Here is a 16,792-nt window from a genome sequence, read left to right as displayed (position 1 = left end):
TGCAGGTGTGTATTTCTCCCTCTCTATCTATCCCTTCCCTCTCAGTTTCTCTCTGTCTCTATCAATCAATCAATCGATAGGTATTTAGAAAATTAGGGCAGTGATTTGTATTCTAACATTGAATGTAACTTTGTGAGTGGTGTGTGCAGTGTGTTTGTGTGTGGTCTAAGAGTATGAGATGTGTGAGTATATTTTGTTAAATCAGTGGACATATGTGTGTGAAGGTGTGTGAAGGTGTGGGACATGTATAAATGTGAGTGTGTGAGTGTGAGAGAATGTATGTGAGTGTGGGTAGTGTGTGTACGAATGTGTGTCATGTTTGAGCAAGTGTGCGGTATACTCTAGTATGTATGGTGTGTGCACATATATGCATGCATGTGGTGTGTGACTGTGTGCACATGTGTGAGTGTGTGCATGGCTGTGCCCATAACCTGTATCAACTTCACAAGTCTGCAGCTTGAACTGCAACACTTCCATTCTTGTTTTTGTTTTTGTTTTTTGTTTTACCAGAGCACTGCTCAACTCTGGTTTATGGCGATGCAAGGGATTGAGCCTGGGACTTCAGAGCCTCAGGCATGAGAGTCTCTTTGCATAACCATTATGCTATCTACCCCCTTCCCCCCAACATTTCTGTTCTGGATGTTTCATAGGTACATAATTTCTCTCAAAATCTTCTTGGTTCACTCTACCTTGGGAGATGAAGTCATTCATTCATTCATTCATTCATTACCAGAGCACTTCTCAGCTCTGACTTATGGTGGTGCGGTGGTGGGAGTTGGAAGGGTGGGGGTTGAAACTGGGACTTTGGAGCCTCAGGCATAAGAGTGTCTTTGTATAACCATCATGCTCTCTACCCCTCACCAAGCCATTTTCTTTTTCTTTTTTTTTATTCCCTTTTGTTGCCCTTGTTGTTTTATTGTTGTAGTTATTATTGTCGTTTTTGTTGGATAGGACAGAGAGAAATGGAGAGAGGAGGGGAAGACAGAGAGGAGGAGAGAAAGATAGACACCTGCAGACCTGCTTCACTGCTTGCGAAGCGACTCCCCTGCAGGTGTGGAGCCGGGGGCTCGAACCGGGATCCTTACACTGGTCTTTGCGCCACGCCACGTGCACTTAACCTGCTGTGCTACCGCCCGACTCCCCTAAGCCATTTCCTTTAAGTGCATATGAGGGATCTGTCCAGTCAAAGCCAGAATGGGTCGTTGCTTGAGCCGGCTTTCCCTCCTCGCACAGTGATGGCCGCCTGCAGTTTGAGAGTCGCTTGAGAGTCCCTTCTTTGATAAATGGCCTGTTGTCTCCTGCACTTGGCAAGTGCATGTTCCTAAATTCCTGAAGGAGGGGAGCCCAGCCAGGCAAAGATGTGCCCCCAGGCACGATCTCCGTCTAGAAAGACTGGTATATCCGTGTTCCTGTTTATTAAACAGTTTGTTTAATTTGTTGCCTGATATTTTGTGTTTTAATTGTCATTTTATTTAGTCTGCTTTGTGGGTTGTTTCAGTCCAAAGAGGAAATCTGGCCTTTATTATACCATCTCAAACAGGCTTAGAGGGTTGTTTTCTTAATTATTGAGGTGCAATTGACATATAGCATTAGCTTTGAGAGCACAACAGTGATTTGATCTACTTGCTATCCCACCCCATACATAGTTACAAAATTTGAGTGATAAGAACTTTTTAAAAAGATTTTCTTTTTTTCTAAATTTTTATTTCCTTTTGTTGCCCTTGTTTTATTGTTGTAGTTATTGATGTCTTTGTTGTTGGATAGGACAGAGAGAAATAGAAAGAGGAGGGGAAGACAGAGGGGGAGAGAAAGATAGACACCTGCAGACCTGCTTCACTGCCTGTGAAGCGACTCCCCTGGAGGTGGGGAGCCGGAGGCTTTAACCAGTATCCTTATGCCGGTCCTTTCGCTTTGTGCCACCTGTGCTTAACCCTCTGCACTACTGCCCAACTCCCAATAAGAACTTTTAAGGTGGTAGCCCGGGAGGTGGCACAGTGGATAAAGCACTGGACTCTCAAGCATGAGGTCGTGAGTTCGATCCCCGGCAGCACATATACCAGAGTGATGTCTGGTTCTTTCTCCTCCTATCTTTCTCACAAATAAATAAATAAAATCTTTAAAAAAAAAAAAAACAACTTTTTTTTTTACTGGATTCCAAAGTTTTTTTTTTTAAATTTATTTATAAAAAGGAAACACTGACTAAACCATAGGATAAGAGGGGTACAACTTCACACAATTCCCACCACCAGAACTCTGGCACCCCCAACTCTTCATCTGCACTATTCCAGCCTTTAGGTCCATGATTGGTCAATAATTTGTTTGGCTTTATATGTTAACTCTCTTTTCAACCACCAGGTTCCAGATGCCAGCATGATGCCGACCAGACTTCCCTGGGCAGACAACCCCACCAATGTGTCCTGGAGCTCCACTTCCCCAGAGCCCCACCCCACTAGGGAAAGAGAATAAAAAGAACTTTTAAGGTGGTTGGGAGGCGAGGTGGGGGTGGCGCTGTGGACAGAGCACTGGAGTCTCAAACATGAGGTCCCAGAGTTATGCCCCTATAGCACATATATACCAGAGTGATGTTTGGTTCTTTTTCTCTCTCTCCTCCTCTTTCATAAATAAATAAGTCAAAATATTAAAAAAAAAACATACCTGGTGAGCCCACATTTGAAAATGCAGAACACATTTTTAAAGAGATAACTTAAAAATATTTTATAGATTTTGCATTTATTTTAGATAGAGCCAGAGAGAAATTGAGAGAAAAGAGAGATGTAGAGATAGAGATAGATAGATAGATAGATAGAGACCTGAAGCATTGCTTCACTGCTTGTGAAGCTTCCCCCCTGAAGGTGGAGACCAGGGACTTGAACATGGATTTTTGCGTATGGTGGAAGGACCCTTAAAGAGAAAAAAACTTTGTTTTTAACATTTCTTTGTTGGGGGATTACTGGCTTATAGTTGACAGTAAAATACAATAGTTTATACGTGTGTAACATCTCATCTCTCAGTTTTCCACATAACAATTCAACCCCCACGAGGTCCTCCTCTGCCATCATGTTCCAGGACCTGAGCCTTTCCCCCTACCCCAGAGTCTTTTAATTTGGTGCAATACACCACACGAGAAAAAACTTTTAAGATTTACCCTTAGCAATTTTAAAATATGTAGTGTTTACTATTATTTGTTGTAAACAAAATGTGGCTCCATTTAAGGTTAAACAAAAGAGGTTTATTCATAAAAATCACTGTAAATGTGAGAGGGAGAAGTCTAGTTAAGAAAATAGGCAAACGTTCAAAGGCCGCAACTAAGCTACCCAAGATCACCACGTGCAGAGATCAGGATCTATTTGCAGCCACAGGGACAGGAGAGGGCCATGATGAAGGTGATCCCATCAAGAGAGCATCTGCTGCAAGTCCTTGCTGATACATATTCCCTGGCGAGTGTGTTCCACCTCAGGCTGACGTCATTCATATGCTAATTGCCCCAAATTCCTGTGGGGGGGTCACAATTATTTTTATTTATTTTTTATTTTAAAAATATTTATTTATTCCCTTTTGTTGCCCTTGTTGTTTTTTTATTGTTGTCGTTGTTGTTGGATAGGGCAGAGAGAAATAGAGAGAGGAGGGGAAGACAGAGAGGGGGAGACAAAGATAGACACCTGCAGACCTGCTTCACCACTTGTGAAGCGTGGGGAGCCGGGGGCTCAAACCAGAATCCTTTTGCCGGTCCTTGCGCTTTGCACCTCATCCCTTAACCCGCTGTGCTACCACCTGACTCCCTAAACTTTAAAAAAAAATTTTATTTATAAAATGGAAATATTGATAAGACCATAGGATAAGAGGGGTACAACTTCACACAATTCCCACCACCAGAACTCCGTATCCTATCCCCTCCCCTGATAGCTTTCCTAGTCTTTACCCTTCTGGGAATATGGGCCCAGGATCGTTGTGGGGTGCAGAAGATGGAAGGTCTGGCTTCTGTAATTGCTTCCCCACTGAACATGGGTGTTGACAGGTAGATCCATACTCCCAGCCTACCTCTCTCTTTCCCTAGTGGGGCAGGGGTCTGGGCAAGTGGAGCTCCAGGACACATGGTGGGACTGTCTGCCCAGGAAAGTCAGGTTGGCATCATGGTATCATCTGGAACCAGGTGGCTGAAAAAGAGTTAAGATATAAAGGAGAGGGGGTTGGGTGGTGGCGTAGTGGGTTAAGTGCATGTGGAGGCAAAGCGCAGGGACCGGCTAAGGATCCCAGTTCGAGCCCCCGGCTCCCCACCTGTCCCTTCACAGGCGGTGAAGCAGGTCTGCAGGTGTCTATTTTTCTCTCTCCCTCTCTGTCTTCCCCTCCTCTCTCCATTTCTCTCTGTCCTATCCAACAACGAACAACATCAACAGTGGCAATAATAATAACCACAAGGAGGCTACAACAAGGGCAACAAAAAGGGGGGAAAATGGCCTCCAGGAGCGGTGGATTCATGGTGTAGGCACCGAGCCCAGCAATAACCCTGGAGGGAAAAAAAATTAAAAAAAAAAGATATAAAGGAGAACATTGTTGACTAATCATGAAGCTAAAGGCAAGGGTATTGCAGATGAAGATTTGGGGTCTCCGTTTTGGAAAAATCTAGTAGGTCTATTTTAGGTATACTAGTTTTTGCCTGAGCCTGACATCTAATATGTAGGTGGACCCAGGTTATTGTCTGGGGAAAACTCTTTATTTATTTATTTATTTATTTATTTATTTATTTTGTATTTTTCTTTTCCTCCAGGGTTACTGCTGGGGCTCAGTGCCTGCACCATGAATTCACTGCCCCTGGAGGCTATTTTTCCCCTTTTGTTGCCTTTTGTTGTATTATCGTTATTGTGGTTATTATTGTTGTTCTTATTGATGTCATTGTTGTTGGATAGGACGGAGAGAAATGGAGAGAGGAGGGGAAGACAGAGAGGGGGACAGAAAGACAGACACCTGCAGACCTGCTTCACCGCCTGTGAAGTGACCCCCCTGCAGGTGAGGAGCCGGGGGCTCGAACCAGGATCCTTACGCTGGTCCCTGTGCTTTGCACCATGTGCACATAACCTGCTGTGCTACCGCCCTACCTCACCTCTTTTATTTTTTTAGTTATGATAGGTACTCACGCTCAGGTAAGTACTAGTGGCTGACCTCAAGTGCCCCGATGGCAAGGTGTAAAGTGTTTGACTTTCCATGGCTCCTTGCTCAGTTGTTAGTTGTGTGGCGCACGTTTTTGCTGGCATCTGTCTGCTCGTTCAGTCACATGTCTCTGTTCCTCAGTTTCCTATTCTCCAGAGAAAGTCTCCTTTGCCTTCCATCCCTGATGTGTGCGCTCTAACCTTTAATGAAGTCCCTAGGTATCAGTGCCCCTGTTATCCAAAAATGTAAATAATACAGCTATGGACATAGGGAGCAGATATCCCTTTGAATTAGTGGTTCTGTGTCCTTTGGACATATGCCTGGGAGTGGTACTGATGGATCATAAGGTATTTGTGTTTTTATTTATTTAAGGGACTCTGCATATTGTTTTCCAGAGGACAACATTAGTTTGCATCCCCACAACAGTATGACAGAGTTCCTTTACTCAACACCCTCACCAGCATTTGCTGTTACCTGTTTTGTTGATGTAGGGAAGGGAGAGAGAGGCAAAAGGCTTGCAGCGCACGCAGTGAATAATAATAATAGTAATCATTATTATTTACCTCCAGGGTTATAGCTGGGGCTCTGTGTGAGTACCATGAGTCCACTGATCCTGGTGGTCTCTCCCCCCTTTTATTGGAGAGGACAGAGAGAAATTAAGGGAGGAGGGGGGAGATAGAGAGGAAGAGAAAGATAGACACCTGCAGACCTGCTTTACCGCTTGTGAAGAGACTCTCCTGCAGGTGGGGAGGTGGGGCTTGAACCCAGATCCTTGCGGTTAGTACTATGTGAGCTTAACTGGGTGTGCCACTACCTGGCACCCTAAGTTGTATTTGTATTATCTTTATTTATTTGATAGAGACAGCCAGAAGATGATAGAGAGGGAGAGAGACAGAGAGACAGAGAGACACCTGCAACACTGCTTCATCATTTGTGAAGATTTCCCCCTAAAGGCAGGGACTGACTGGGGGCTTGAACCTGGATCCTTGCACATTGTAACATGTGTGTTCAACCAGGTGCACCACTGCCAGGCCCTTTATATGCTGAATTACACACAAACATGTGGATGTAAAGTAATACCTCTAAGATCTTATAATTTTGGTATAATGTGCGCTTCACTGGGTGTGCCACCACCGTGACCCCCTCCCCAGTCTTATAATTTTGTAAACCGTTGTTAGATCGCGACTAGATACAGGCTCTGCATTCCAGCTGTCTTCTCTTTCCTTGGCTTGCAGTGCTCCAGCTGTGTTTCAGACAAAGCTGTTGTGATTTTTCCTGACCTCTTTCATGTTTCTGATTGTTTTGCTTTTTGAAAGTGTTGACCCTCGGTGATCAGTCTTCTCCAGGGGCTCTTGCTTTGATAAAAATATGCCGTTTTGTTGTCTTTCTAAAGAGGAGGTCATCTGGGTGTCTTTACTCTCCCTCCATCTTGCCAAAGCTCTCTCTCCAAACATTTCGTCAGAACTGTTTCTAAGTACAAACACAAACAAAAATAACACAAAGCATAGAAAAGACTCTCCTGGGAGTCGGGTGGTAGCGCAGCGGGTTAAACGCATGTGGTGCAAAGCGCAAGGACTGGCTTAAGGATCCCAGTTCAAGCCCTGGCTCCCCACCTGCCAGGGAGTCGCTTCACAGGTGGTGAAGCAGGTCTGCAGGTGTCTGTCTGTCTCTCTTCCTCTCTGTCTTCTCCTTCTCTCTCAATTTCTCTCTGTCTCTATCCAATAACAAACAAACAAATAAATAAAGTTTAAAAATTTTTTAAAAAGATAAAAAAAATACCCTCCCATATCTATCACCAACTTCTCTTGCTAGGTTTATTCTTAGATATTTTATTGTTTTTGCTTCTAAAGTGAATGGGACTGATTTCTGGATTTCTTTGTCTTCTGACTTACTGTCTGCAGTAATTTGTAGGTTAATTTTGTAGCCTGACACCTTACTATATTATAGCTTAATAATTTCCAGGAGCTTCCTGCTGGGTTCTTTAGGTTTTTCTGGGTATACTATCATATCATCCGCAAATAGTGACAGGTGACAATTTGACTTCTTCTTCTTTTTTTTTTTTTTTTTGCCTCCAGGGTTATCGCTGGGGCTCAGTGCCTGCACTACGAATCCACTGCTCCTGGAAGCCATTTTCCCCATTTTGTTGCCCTTGTTGTTGCACTTGTTGTAGTTGTTATTGTGATAGCTGTTGTTGTTGTTGGATAGGACAGAGAGAAATGGAGAGAGGAGAAGATGGAGAGGGAAAGAAAAAGAGAGACACCTGCAGACCTGCTTCACCGCTTGAGAAGTTTGACTTCTTGCAGTTTGTATCCCCTTTGTTTCCTGGCTCTTGCTTGATGGCTGTGGCAAGAATTCCCAACTCTCTCTTGAATAATAATGATGATAGTGGTAACTTTCTCATCATTGAGTGTGGTAGTGGCTGTAGGTTTGCTGGACATGGACCTCACTAGAGTAAGGGATTTTCCATCTATTGCCATATTTTAACCATAAAGGGATGCTGGATTTTATCAAAGGCTTTTTATGCACCTATTGAGATAATCACTTGGTTTTGGTTTTTCTTTTATTGATGTCATGGATCACATTAATCGACTTACATATATTGAACCAGCCTTGCATCTCTGGGATAAATGCCACTTGGTTGTAATGTTCAATCTTTTGAATAGTCTGATGTATCTGGTTGGCTAGAAATTTGTTCAATATTTTAGCATCTATGTTATCAGAGATATTGGTCTGTAGTTTTCCCCTTTCTTTTCAGGAAGGGAATATTCCTATGTCTTTAATCATTTGGAAGAGTTTTAAAAGTAGAGTTATTAACTCTTTCTTAAAGGTTTTATAGAATTCATTTGTAAAACCATCTGGTCCAGGACTTTTATTGCTGGGAAAGTTCTTGATAACTGTTTCAATTTCTTTGGTTGTGATTGGTCTATTCATGTCTTCTAGTTCCTCTTGGTTCAGTTTTGCAAAGTTATATGTTTCTAGAAACTCTCTCATTTCTTCCAAGTTCTCTAGCTTGGTGGCAGATAGTTGTTCATAGAAGCCTCACATGATATTTTAGATTTATGCACCATCAAAATTAATATTGTACTAATCTATTTTATTTATTCCCCCTTCCCCACACAGCGAGGTTATAACTGGGACTTGGTGACAGCACTATGAATCCACCACTCCCAGGGGCCATTTTTCTTTTTTCTATTTTTAAATTTTTTTTCTTTATTTATTGAGTAGAGACAGTCAGAAATCAAGGGGGAAGTGTGTGATAGAGAGGGAGAGATAGAGACACCTGCAGCCCTGCTTCATCATTTGCAAAGCTTTCCCCCTTCAGTTGGGACTGGGGGATCAAACCTGGGTCCTTGCACATTATAACATGTATGCTCAACCAGGCATGCCACCACCTGGTCACTACGCTACCACCCTATTTTTTCATTCTAATTTTTATTAGACAGGACAGAGAGAAATTGATAAGCCAGGGAAATAAAGAGAGGAAGAGAAAGATAGATACCTGCAAACCTGCTTCACGACTCCTGAAGCAGCTGCCCTGCAGGTGGGGAGCAGGGGCTCAAACTCATCCCTTGCGTGTGGTAATGTGTGCTCTTAGCCAAATGTACTACCACCCAGCTGCCCACTTACAAATTTAATGCAGTCCACATCAAGGTCTCACCAATTTTTTTTTTAAAGAAGAGACTAGAACAAAAGCTGTAAACATTTATCTGGAACCAGAACATAACCTAGAATTGCCAAAAACAATCTTGAGAAAAAAAAAAACAGAACTGGAGGTATCACACTTTCAAATCTCAAACTATATTATAAGGCCATTGGAATCAAAACTGCTTAGTATTAGAACAAAAATAGACACATTGCCCAGTGGAATGTAATTGAGAACCCGGAAATAACCACCCACACCTATGGACAGCTACTCTTTGACAAAGGTGCCCAAACTATTAAATGGAGAAAGAAGAGTCTCTTCAATAAGGGGTGTTAGGAAAATTGGGTTGAAATGTGCAAAAGGATGAAACTAAACCACTGCATTTTACCAAACACAAAAGTAGATTCCAAATGGATCAGATCAAGGACTTGGATGTTAGACCAGAAACTATCAAATACTTAGAGGAAAATATTGGCAGAACTCTTTTTCCATCTAACCTTTATAGGCATCTTCAATGACACAAATACAACTGCAAGGAAAAGTAAAGCAAAAATAAACCAATGGGACTACATCAAATTAAAAAGCTCCTGTACAGCAAAAGAAACCACCACTCAAACAGACTCCTTACAGAATGGGAGAAGATCTTTACATGCTATACATCAAACAAGAGGGTAATAACCAAAAAAATATAAAGAGTTCCCCAAACTCAGCAACAAGAAAACAAATTACCCCATCCAAAAATGGGGAGAGGATATGAACAGAATATTCAGCAAAGAAGAGATCCAAAAGGCCAAAAGACATATGAAAAAATGCTCCAAGTTATTGATTGTCAGAGAGATGCAAATAAAGACAATAGTGAGATACCACGTCACTCCTGTGAGAATGTCATATGTCAGAAAAGGCAACAACAACAAATGTTGGAGAGGTTGTGGGGACTAAGGGACCTTCCTGCACTGCTGATGGGAATGTAAATTGGTCCAACCCCTGTGAAGAGCAGTCTGGAGAATCCTTACAAAGCTAGAAATGGACCTACCCTATGACCCTGCAATTTCTTTCCTGGGAACCCAACACACCCATCCAAAAAGATTTGTGTACACTTACGTTCATAGCAGCACAATTTGTAATAGCCAAAACCTGGAAGCAACCCAGATGTCCAGCAACAGATGAGTGGCTGAGTAAGTTGTGGTCTATACACACAATAAAATACTACTCAGCTATTAAAAATGGTGCATTCACCTTCTTCACTTGATTTTGGATGGAGCTTGAAGGAATCATGTTAAGTGAGATAAGCCAGAAAGAGAAGGATGAATATGGGATGATCTTACAGAAGTTGAAAAAGAAGAACAGAATGAGAAACACAAAGCAAAACGTGGACTGAGTTTGGTGTACTGCACCGAAGTAAAAGACTCTGGGGTTGTGTGTGTGTGTGTGTGTGTGGGGGGGTGCTTTCAGATCCTGGTACACAATAGTGAAAGAGGATGCTTCTTGTAGGACTATAACTCTTGCCTTTTGATGTGGATGCAAGGGCAGCATGAAGGTGAGAAGTTGTTAATTTCCAATTTCTCTGGCTTTTCTCTGAGCTTCTTATTTATTCATTTCCCTCCAGGGTCATTGCTGGGCTCAGTGCCTGCACCATGAATCCACCACTCCTGGAGGCCATTTTCCCCCCCTTTTATTGCCCTTGTTGTTGTAGCCTCATTGTGGTTATTATTATTGCCATTGTTGATGTTGTTCATTGTTGGGTAGGACAGAGAGAAATGGAGAGAGGAGGGGAAGACAGAGAGGAGGAGAGAAAGACAGACACCTGCAGACCTGCTTCACCGCCTGGGAAGCGACTCCCCTGCAGGTGGGGAGCCGGGGACTTGAACCGGGATCCTTATGCCGGTCCTTGCGCTTTGCGCTTAACCTACTGCGCCACCGCCTGACCCCCTCTGAGCTTCTTAATGTTTCTCAAATGTAAACTATCTTTAAAGACTGTCACATTCATCAGTATGATTAAAAAGTCATTTATATTCTTGCTTCTTAAGGAATGCTCTGTGTATTTCTCTTCCTGTCAACCCATGTTTCATCTTGTGTCGTTGTTCATAGTGTTCTCATGGTGTCATTTCAGGAACAGGGGATTTGTGTTGGCATACCTGGTTATATTGAAGAGGAACAAACCTAACTCATTTAGTAGTTAATGATATATCTTATCAGGTCTCGTAATAAATGAAGGGATTAGTTCTTAATTATAAGCTTTACTGACTACTCTTGCAAAATATTAATTCAGCATAAAACTGTCATTTTAGAGTATTAGTTCTTTTCTGAATTCTCCCCAGGGTGAAGATGTAGTTACCTTCTGTTGTACACCTGGAGTGACCCCCAAATGCCAGTGAGCTGCTTAGGAAAAACACAGCAAGACCAAAATAGGATAAACTCACTTCTCAGACTTGCTAATGCCTGTGACCTAAAACACCCCTTCTCTCATCTAGTCCTCAAACCACAAGGTTCCAGGGGCAGGATTATATACTGAAGTGAGGAACTGAGAAATGCCCCATGATTGACTCACAGTCTCAACTAAGTGAGACCTCACACTGCCGTGGTCCTGCGCAAACATGTTCCCACACCTGCCCACCAGATTCCTACAGGCGCTTCCGCCATGCCATCTTCAAAGCAGCTTCCCAAGCCATTCCTCGTGGGAGACGTGCTAACTATACGCCTTGTCTTGATACTGAATGCGAGCAACTACTAAAGCAGTATGATGAGTCAGGTGACCCAGATGTGGCTGACCATCTCATTGCCTCCCTGGATGCAGCACGCCAAGCCCGCTGGCAACAACTCACGGAAAGTCTGAACTTCACCCACTCAAGTAGGAAGGCCTGGAAGCTTCTTCACAGACTGGGTGCCGGTAGCCAACCCCCTCCCGTCTCCCATCCTCCCGTATCTCCAAACTCAGTGGCCAGTCACCTAACTCAAGTTGGACGTGCTAAGATCAACCCAGTCTGGAAAAGAGAAATTTCCCATGAGTGGTCATCCCACTTCCGGTTATCTTGTCCATCTCCAAAACTTTCTCCCTTTACACTGTCTGAACTGGAAGACGCTTTGAAGAGGGTTAAACCGGGAACAGCTGCTGGCTATGATAACATCACCCCAGAACTCATTCTTAACCTGGGCCCCGTGGCAAAGAAGTGGCTTGCTTCATTCCTGTCCCACATCTTGGAATCTGAGTCTATGCCCAAAGTTTGGCGTCGTGTGAAGATTATAGCGGTTTTGAAACCAAAGAAAGACCCAACACTGGCCGCCAGCTATAGATCAATTTCTCTCCTCTCCGTGTGTTACAGACTCCTTGAGAGGCTGCTTCTATCATGTATTTCTCATCTTACAGAGAAATTCCTATCACCCGCCCAGGCTGGTTTCCGCCCAGGAAGATCTACCTGCGAACAAGCCCTGGCCCTCTCAACTTACATTGAAAATGGATTCCAGAAGAATTTAAAGACGGGTGCTGTCTTTGTTGATCTCACAGCAGCCTATGACACGGTCTGGCACCGTGGTCTCCTGGTCAAGATCTCAAGATGCCTGCCTCCATTGGGTGGCCAACACTATATCGTTTCTTCTCCAAAACAGAAGATTCCGGGTACATCTGGGTGACAAGTCTAGCAGATGGAGACTTGTCTCAAGTGGCCTCCCCCAGGGCTCTGTTCTGGCTCCTACGCTATTTAATATTTACATCAATGACCTCCCAGAAACTTCTTCAAGGAAGTTCATCTACGCCAATGACATCTGCTGTGCAACTCAGGCATCAAAGTTCGACATCCTCGAGGAAACACTCACAAAAGACATGTCTCTTATATCTGATTACTATAAAAAATGGCGACTAATTCCTAGCACTGCTAAAACGGTATCATCTGTTTTCCATCTACACCATGCCTCGGCCTCACGTGAGCTTAATGTGCAGCTTGGCGATACGAGAATCCGGCATGAAGCCCAGCCAGTCTATCTTGGCGTTACTCTCGATCGCACTCTGTCATTTCACAAACATCTCATAAAAACTGCAGCAAAGGTGGGCGCGAGGAATCACATCATTGCAAGACTGGCCAGCTCCTCATGGGGCGCGAGCGCTTCCACACTACGATCATCATCTCTGGCATTATGCTATTCCACTGCAGAATACTGTGCCCCAGTATGGTTCCGTAGCCCTCATGTCCACTTGGTCGATTCCAAATTATATTCCTCCATGAGGATCATTTCTGGAACCATCCGTTCCACCCCGGTTCCATGGCTGCCAGTTCTTAGCAACATCGCCCCGCCAGATATTCGTCGGGATGCGGCATCATCTAAGTTCATTTCCCACGTCTACGCTCGACCGGACCTGCCAATATACGCGGATATCTTCACCCACCCTGTCCAACGCTTGACATCTCGTCACCCAATCTGGTCCCCTACGCCTACACTGAACTTCTCTGTTCCAGTCTCTTGGAAACAGAGCTGGCAGTCAGCTGAGGTAAAGAACAAACACCTCATCACAGACCCCTGCGAGCGTCAACCCGGCTTTGACCTAGCACGTTATGATTGGGCCCTCCTCAATCGCTATCGAAAAGGCCATGGCCGGTGTGCCGCTATGTTCCATCGCTGGGGAGCCAGAGACGACCCGAACTGCCCCTGCGGCTCCAGACAGACTATGGCCCACATAGTCAACGACTGCCACCTCTCCAGATTCAAAGGAGGTCTCGAAACTTTACATCAGGCTCAACCTGATGCTGTTGACTGGCTACGGAAGAAGGGCAAACGCTAGAAGAAGAAGAAGCGACTTTTCTCTGAGCCAGGTGGGAGGACCCATCTGACTGAACCATGTAGCTGAGGCGCCAGTTAGAAGGTAGGCGCATGGGAGCAGAGGCAGGGTGTTTATTGAATTGAAGCAGCTGACAAAAGCCAGATTCTCAGAACCTTGTCTACAAATCTGTTATTCACAATCAAGAGGCCCCACATTTTATTAACATACAGCTGCATGTTGTCAAAGTTGTATTTCTTGAACTTTGCCAGTTTTGATCAGTTCACCCCATGTTTAATCCTCTCTGTTTTATCCTCTCATAAAAAAATTAAAACAAGAGAAAATTTTAATGATTTAGACATTTCTTAAATGTGAAGATCTTAAGTTAAATATATGAAAAAGTCAATAATTTACTCAAACAATTTAGACATTTATTTGGAAACTGGCATCATCAGTGCCTATGCTTGTCATCTTTTATGATGAATGTGCCTTCTCACTTTCAAAACGTACCAGTCTGCCAAAGGGAAGCTAGAATGCCTGGGAGAGAGGCATTTTCTTTTTTACTTAGTCATGTGTAAACATTTTCAAAACTAGGTCTATATCCCTCCCGCTCTCCCTACTTTCCTTCCTTCCTTCCTTCCTTCCTTCCTTTCTTTCTTTCTTTTTTTTTGTCACCAGTGTTTTTCCTAGGGTTCAGTGCCTGCACAATGGCTTAATTATTCCTGGAGAGTGTTTTATTTTTTTCATCTTTCTTTTGACAGAAGGTGAGAAATACAGAGATAAATATATAGGGAGAGACAGAGGAAGGAAAAACACTTGCAGCACTGCTCCACTTCTCATGAAGTTCCCCTCCCTGCAGGTGGGGCCAAGGAATTGAACCTGGGTCCTCATGCATTTGGATTTGTACACTCTACCAGGTGTGACACCCTCCAGCTCCTGCATATACATTAATTAAAAAATTTTAAAAATATTTATTTATTTTCCCTTTTGTTGCCCTTGTTATTTAACATTGTTGTGGTTACATTAATTTTTTTAAAGAAGATAATTTTAATAAACCTGGGACTCAAGTCCATGGTTTCACTCCCCCCCTTCCATATTCTGTTTTGCTTTGATCTTTAACTAGGGCACTGTTCTGCTATAACTTTGGGATGGGGGAGGATTTGGGGGCTTCCAGCATAAGAATCTCTGCATAACCATTATGAGACCTCCCCCACCCTCTCATATTTATGTACATTAAAAAATGCTCTGCTGGGGAGTCGGGCTGTAGCGCAGCGGGTTAAGCGCAGGTGGCGCAAAGCACAAGGACCGGCATGAGGATACCGGTTCGAACCCCGGCTCCCCAACTGCAGGGGAGTCGCTTCACAGGCGGTGAAGCAGGTCTGCAGGTGTCTGTCTTTCTCTCCCCCTCTCTGTCTTCCCCTCCCCTCTCCGTTTCTCTCTGTCCTATCCAACAACGACGACAACAACAATAATAACTACAACAATAAAACAACAAGGGCAACAAAAGGGAATAAATAAATAAAAGAAAAAAATATAAAAAAAAGAAAAAAAATGCTCTGTTGGTGGCTGAGGTAACTTTGTGAGGGCACTGGAGAACTAGAATCCTCACGCAAGATGAGCTCGCACATAAGAATCACAAAACGTGAGAAAGTCCAGCGGTATGAGATAGCGTCCAAAGGCCCAAGTCTGCTCCTAGATTGTGCATAACATAATTATCGCTGTCATTTCTGCTAACCACAGTCTCAAATAGACACAAAATACATCACATGTGAGGACAGGAATTCTAGAACAACCTGAGAAAAACCACTAAACGTTCACATTAATACAGGAGAAGACAATAGTCATGGAATAAGAACATCCCAATTTAAAACATACCAGTATGACAAAAGAACAGTCGACTATGGGGAAAAAAAAAAGCAAACATTGTGGTAATAAAAAGTCTCAGAATATGAATAAAGAGAGGACATGTCGAGGAAGCAGGAAGTTAAATAAACTAGAAATGAAAACTGAAAAATGTTCTAGAACAGAATGGCAATGAAGAAATATAACTTAGAAAAAATAATTGAGTGAGATTTATATTTAAAGAAATAAGTATAAGGCCTGGGGAGGCCTGGGAGGTGGCACATCTGGTTGAGCACACATGTAACCAAGCACAAAGACCTGGGTTCGAGCCTCTGCTTCCCACCTGCAGGGGGGGTACTTCATGAGCGTTGAAGCAGTGCTGCAGGTGTCTTTCTTTCTCCCTTTCTATCTCTCCATCTGCTCTCAATTTCTCTCTGTTATATATATATATATATGAAATATCAGAAGTAAAGAATAAAGTAATATTAGTCAAAATTCTGAAGAAAAGTGGAATCAGTGAAATCTGCTAGATAACAAATAGATTGACAAATAGATAAATTGTAGACGGATGGTAGAACCAGAGAGAGTGAAATAGATAACTAGATAGATAGATAGATAGATAGATAAATAGTAAGTGTATGATAGGAAGGATGGAAGGAAGGAGATAAAGTGGATAAGTCCACAAAGGAATCTATCTGAGAACTGGAAACACAAAGGAAGTGTAGCTTACACATGTCTCTACTTGGCTCAGGTCAGATAGAAACTGTGACTACAAACAGACATGCTGGAAACCTGGCACAGAACTATAAATGTCAGTAATGGTTGAGAAAGACAAAACAAGGGGCCATTATTTCTTACTTTATTCACGATTAGTTCTAGCTGCTCAAACAACTGCTTGAAAATGCTGGTTATTTTGATAAATATATAAAACCACAGAACTAGTGGGGAATATATCCACTTTTATACTGAGTCTGTGTTCCCTGAAAAATGTAATTCCTAAGACACTCCCCCAAACAAATTCTAGCTTTTCTACAGTTTTGCCTCAGTTTGTTGACAAGAGATATAAAGGAGACTTATGAGCCATTGACTGATGAGGTATAGAGACTAGAAATCCCACAGTCTGTGTCTGCAGGCCAGAGACCCAGGAAGGTTCTGATAAAACATGGTGAGTCTGAGGGTCTGAGACCAGGAGACTGAGTAATTAAATTGTAGACTGAGGGCAGAACAGACTGTAGCTCAGCAGAGAGGTAGGAAGAGTCAAAATCTTTCTTCTTCTCCTCCTTCTCCTTCTCCTTCTCCTTCTCCTTCTCCTTCTCCTTCTCCTTCTCCTTCTTCTTCTTTTTTCCTACATTTATTGGATAGAGACAGCCAGAAATCAAGAGGGTGATAGAGAGGGAGAGAAACAGAGAGACACC

At 43.2% G+C, this 16,792-nt stretch overlaps 1 long non-coding RNA gene across 2 annotated transcripts in view; it reads left to right on the top strand.

Moving 5' to 3' along the window:
• The window catches only part of LOC132540939 (uncharacterized), a 115,833-nt gene that overhangs the window by 89,071 nt on the left and 9,970 nt on the right, over window positions 1-16,792 (top strand). The window contains exon 4 of one of the 2 annotated variants that reach the window (XR_009552145.1): window positions 2,356-2,516. The exons of the other annotated variant lie outside the window; for it this stretch is intronic. This is a non-coding gene — a long non-coding RNA (uncharacterized LOC132540939). Of the gene's footprint in view, window positions 1-2,355; window positions 2,517-16,792 lie in introns of those variants that run through there. 2 annotated transcript variants of the gene reach the window in all.

This window comes from Erinaceus europaeus, chromosome 10 (assembly GCF_950295315.1).
Source record: "Erinaceus europaeus chromosome 10, mEriEur2.1, whole genome shotgun sequence".
NCBI lineage: Eukaryota > Metazoa > Chordata > Mammalia > Eulipotyphla > Erinaceidae > Erinaceus > Erinaceus europaeus.
The sequence above is the reverse complement of the archived record's forward strand: the minus strand, read 5'-3'. Positions and strand labels throughout refer to the sequence as shown.